General features: G+C 37.7%; 1 long non-coding RNA gene across 1 annotated transcript; it reads left to right on the forward strand.

Moving 5' to 3' along the window:
- LOC148093808 (uncharacterized) lies at positions 1 to 4373 on the forward strand. The gene is made up of 4 exons (XR_015713998.1): positions 1 to 18; positions 392 to 502; positions 2408 to 2550; positions 3970 to 4373. It is a non-coding gene; the product is annotated as an uncharacterized LOC148093808 (long non-coding RNA).
- Positions 4374 to 4641: the final 268 nt, after the last annotated feature.

Below are 4641 nucleotides of genomic sequence, written 5' to 3' on the forward strand. Positions count from 1 at the left end.
CCTGCCTCTACCCACTAGGTAAAGACTTAAAATTCCTCTTTCTTTATTTTCCCCCCTCTTACTTTATTATGTATAAGGATTTAGCTGTCAATCCTCCACTCAGGCCAGATTCCAGGCCTATGTTTACTGACAGAATCGTCTGGGTATCACAATTCCGGGGGTACCATTCACAAAGAATATAGCCTGAATGGTGCTCAACAGGGTGCCAATTGCAGAGGCCACAATAGGAATGGTCCCCCTGGAACTGTGCAAGGTTGTGGCCCTTTCTATGCATAGCTCCCACCCCCCAATCCATTAAAGTGTTTTGTTAAACAAAAGAGCCATCTACTTGGGTATCACCATTTGCCAAGCTTTCAAATAATGGATTTCTTTGTTTTTGCTTTTTTTATAGTGGGCCTGATCAAATACTTAAACCACCAGCCTTAAGTCCTGGCTTCCACACTCTGCTATGGCACTTTTCACTCTGTCCTGTGACATTATTGCTGATCTCCCCACTAGACTTGTGAGTTTCATGAAGACTTTGTCATATTTTGTCTTCCTCACCTTGTATCCATGCCTTGGCACAAGTGCTTGAAAAGCATTTGCTGATATGAATACAGCACAGTGTACTCCTATGTAGGTACTGGTATAATTGGCAGAGATTTGACAAATCGCCCGCAAGTGTGTTGTGTGACCCACAGAGGTTTGTACCTAGAAATATATTAAGCCAAAAATTTTAAATTGAGAAATGTCACATTAAAAATAGTAATCCCAGTTTTTAGAGTTCCTTGAAAATGTAGACACTGGCTGACTGGGCGTGCATCCCACAAAGCATCAGTGTCTGTAGTTCAGATGCAGCAGTTTTATTAGGTTGTACAGTGAGTTGGCCTCACTCACATGTGAAATCTTCATGATGGGACCTGAGTTTGGAGCCACTGGTATATGGGATCATATGGATGTTTTGGAGAAACAAGTATAAAATTTTGCCTTATAGATTTTACACCTGCTCATAACTGTGTATTCCAGTGTTTTCTGAGATAATTTTAAATTGTTTTTCTGGGGTAGAAAATTGTGCTGTACCACTTCTTTTTTTTTTTAATTCTTTTTTTAAATCCTCATCTGAGGGTTCCATTGCTTTTCCGAGAGAGTGGAAAGAAAAGAGTGAGAGAAAGAGAGAAACATCGATGTGAGAGAGACACATCGATTGATTGCCTCCCACACACACCCCAACCGGGACTGGGGATCGAGTCTGCAACCAAGGTACTTGCCCTTGGCCAGAAACAAACTTGGGACCCTTCAAGTCCACAGGCTGTTGCTCTAACCACTTAACCAAACCAGCTAGAGCATATTATACCATTTCTAAACAAGCCAGGCAAGTGCAGGTATCAAATTATAAATGTCATTACCACCAACATTTTAATGGAGTTATAGCTGATGTTGTTAACTGCCTTGGAGATAGAAAAGACAAATAATAGCAAATACATGAATAAATTTCATAATAACTAACTTTATGGAATGTGATCCTCTTTCTTTCTTCTTCTGGGTGGGGAAGCATAAGCACAGCTAGTACAGGTAACTGGCAAGTAATGTCGGCAGGATTAGAACCCAGGTAGTCTGTCTCTACAGACATGGTCTTAACCACTAATGTTTATGGAGCCTTTCCCATGTGCGATGGTCATGACTGCCTCCCAACTGAAAGAGACTACCAGATTTATGGAAGAGTGTGTGCATTTCTTTCAGGCCTTTTATAGGGTGCTGCAATAAACCCACACAGCTCCTTCTCTCTCCCTCCCACCCCAAGCCGTACTGATATGTTTATAATCTTCAGGTTTGAAGTGTACAAACTGCCAGACATCTAAGACTTCCTTTACTTCAATATAATTCTTGCACAAAGTTTATTTTTATTGCAAGTTATTGTGAAGAGTCCTATGCATGTGGTGAATAAAAGGCATCTTTTAAAGACAATGGAAGCAATTTGAGGCAATATAATATTGACACTGAAAACCAATATCTGCAGTCAAATTGTGCTTCTGTGGAGAAATGGGAGACAGCAAGGTTGAATGACATGAATGCAGTGAAAACTCAAAATAGAGAACCTAAAAGGAAATGGTATCGATTTTTAACATATTTTACATTTAACTTTTAATTAAATACTGAGCAAAAGATTGGAAGAGACAACTTCCTTTAAAAGGTTTAAAGGATTGCCCAGCTGGTATGGCTCAGTGGTTGAGTATCGACCTATGATCCAGGAGGTCATGGTTCGCTTCCTGGTCAGGGCATATGCCCCAGTTGTGGGCTCAATCCCCAGTAGGGGGCATTCAGGAGGCAGCCCATCAATGACTCTCATCGTTGGTGTTTCTATCTCTCTCCTTCTCCCTTCCTCTCTCTGAAATCAATAAAAATATATTTTTTAAAAAAATTTTTAAAGGTTAAAGGATTAAACTTCTGTTGTCCAGATGGAGCTGTTTCTCTGAGTCTCAGGAATTTAAGAGGTTGTATTTAACCTTCACTATTATGAAGACGTGGCTCATCTTACTCTGCCTCAGTTTCTCTTTCTGCAAAATATGCATGGTAAGTGCATCTTTATTTGGTAGAGATGTTATGAGTCATAGCTAATAAATGATCATAAAGTACAGTTCTTTGAAGTATAAAGCACTGCATAATTACTAAATACTATAATAATACCATAATAATCATCTTCATAATAATAGTAATTTTCAACCAACACATCAACCAAACCCAGATGCCTTTACTCAGCTCCCAATTAGACAAAAGTGTAAATGCCAACTATGAAATAAAGTAAAAATCTTAAACCACAGACTAGTCCCACTCCCTTCTTCTTTCCTATGCAGATTATAAATTTAGTCTGCCAGAGACACATCTCAGTTCCACCACTTGCTAGCTGTGTGACCTACTCACACAAAATAGTTAAACTTCTCCAGCCTCTTTTTCTTCAACTGTAAAATGAAAGGAATAGTAATTCCCACCTCCCAGGGTTGTTGTGAGAAGTAGCCTGGCAGACTGTAAGCTCAATGAATGTTAGTGTTGATGATGACTGGCAGCAATATCTGAAAAATAACTAATAGCAGGCAGCTATCTAACCATGTTATTGGATGAAAGAGAAAGAAAAATCAATACACTCAATTTGGAGGATAATTTGAGCTGCCCCCTAGATTACATTAACATTTATCAAATATAAGCACTTTAATATTAAACTTTGATAGAAAAAGAAAAAGTGAAGTATTTTACATTCCCAGTGTGCTTGTTTGTTTGTATTTAGTAATTGTGCATGAAATAAATGACTATATTTTGATTATAGATGATTAGGGAAGGAAATAGAGTAAAATGGAATGCTCCAGCTCACTCCTTTCTGCAGGTGTAACTACTATTAATGATCTGGTGTGTTCCTTTGCAGATATTTTTCTGTGCATTTACATTCACATAAACAAAACAGAATTACCCAATACGTGGATGAAATATGTACTTAAGGCACCAGCAAACCAGGACCTAAAAGAATTTTATAAATTTGACATTTTTACTAATGCATAGACATAAAAAATCAGAATTTGTTGGGACTTCCTTATATTTATTTAATTTTAACATGATTTTCATCTTAAAGTAAATAATAAGATATTATTTCATATGCACCATAAGCTCTTCAGTACTCAGGACCTTCCTGAAGATCTTAATCCAACCTTACTTTATAAATATCTCCATAGTTTTTAGAACATAAATATAATCATATTGTTTTGCAACTTGCCTTATTTCTGTGAGTGATTTTAAACGTAGTGGTATTTACTTAGCAGCAAGCTAAATGAGAAAGAATTTTCACCATACCTGCCTTTTTTACTCCCCTAAGAACTTTCCCTGTATAAGGGTCCTATTAGAACAATTTGAGTTTCAAAAGCTTCCTTTCTTGGTAAAGCAAATTTTATTTTCCATCACATTTTCAAGACAATGTAATATGATCCTTTTTTTTAATCTCCACAGAGTGTGTGATGGAGAGAAATCCTGCCGACCAGGAGTTTTCTAAATGGTGACTATGGAGAGGTGCCAAGGAAATCGAGCAGTGCCAAATGCAAAATCCTCAAGTTGCTCCATAAACCAACAGAAATCCATTTGGGAGCTAGATTTCACTGAGGCAGGAAGTATTTCACCTACGAAGATAGAGCACACGTGGAATAAGGAAGGAAAGTAAAGCTATGTTGTATTTCAGGAGACAGTAAGAAGGAACGTTCGCTGAAGAAAAGACCAATGAACTTTAGTGAGGGAAGAAAGAATGCTTAAACAATAGTTTGTGACTACATGTTTTTAAAACATGTCCCTTATAGTAAATAACTGCTGAAATTTTATTATTCTTTCAGTAAGCTCAATGCACTTAGAAGATACAAACATATATGTAAAGAGAATCCAGAGTTATGTATATGCAACTACTGCAAATGTTTATTACACACTTACTGTGGTCAAGTGGCTCAGGGGATACCAAGACAATACATGCAGAGCTCTGTACCAGTGTCTGGCATTGGAATACAATCCTTTTTCAATCTCCACAGTGTGTGACTCTAAGTCGCAGAACCTGTCCCCTAAGAAACAAAAATGTCAGTTGGAGAGATGAGCTATGGACTCACAAAAAGAACTACAATAATGCAAAGCATCCTGTGA

The sequence above is a fragment of the Miniopterus natalensis genome, chromosome 2 (assembly GCF_054644295.1).
Source record: "Miniopterus natalensis isolate mMinNat1 chromosome 2, mMinNat1.hap1, whole genome shotgun sequence".
Classification (NCBI taxonomy): domain Eukaryota; kingdom Metazoa; phylum Chordata; class Mammalia; order Chiroptera; family Miniopteridae; genus Miniopterus; species Miniopterus natalensis.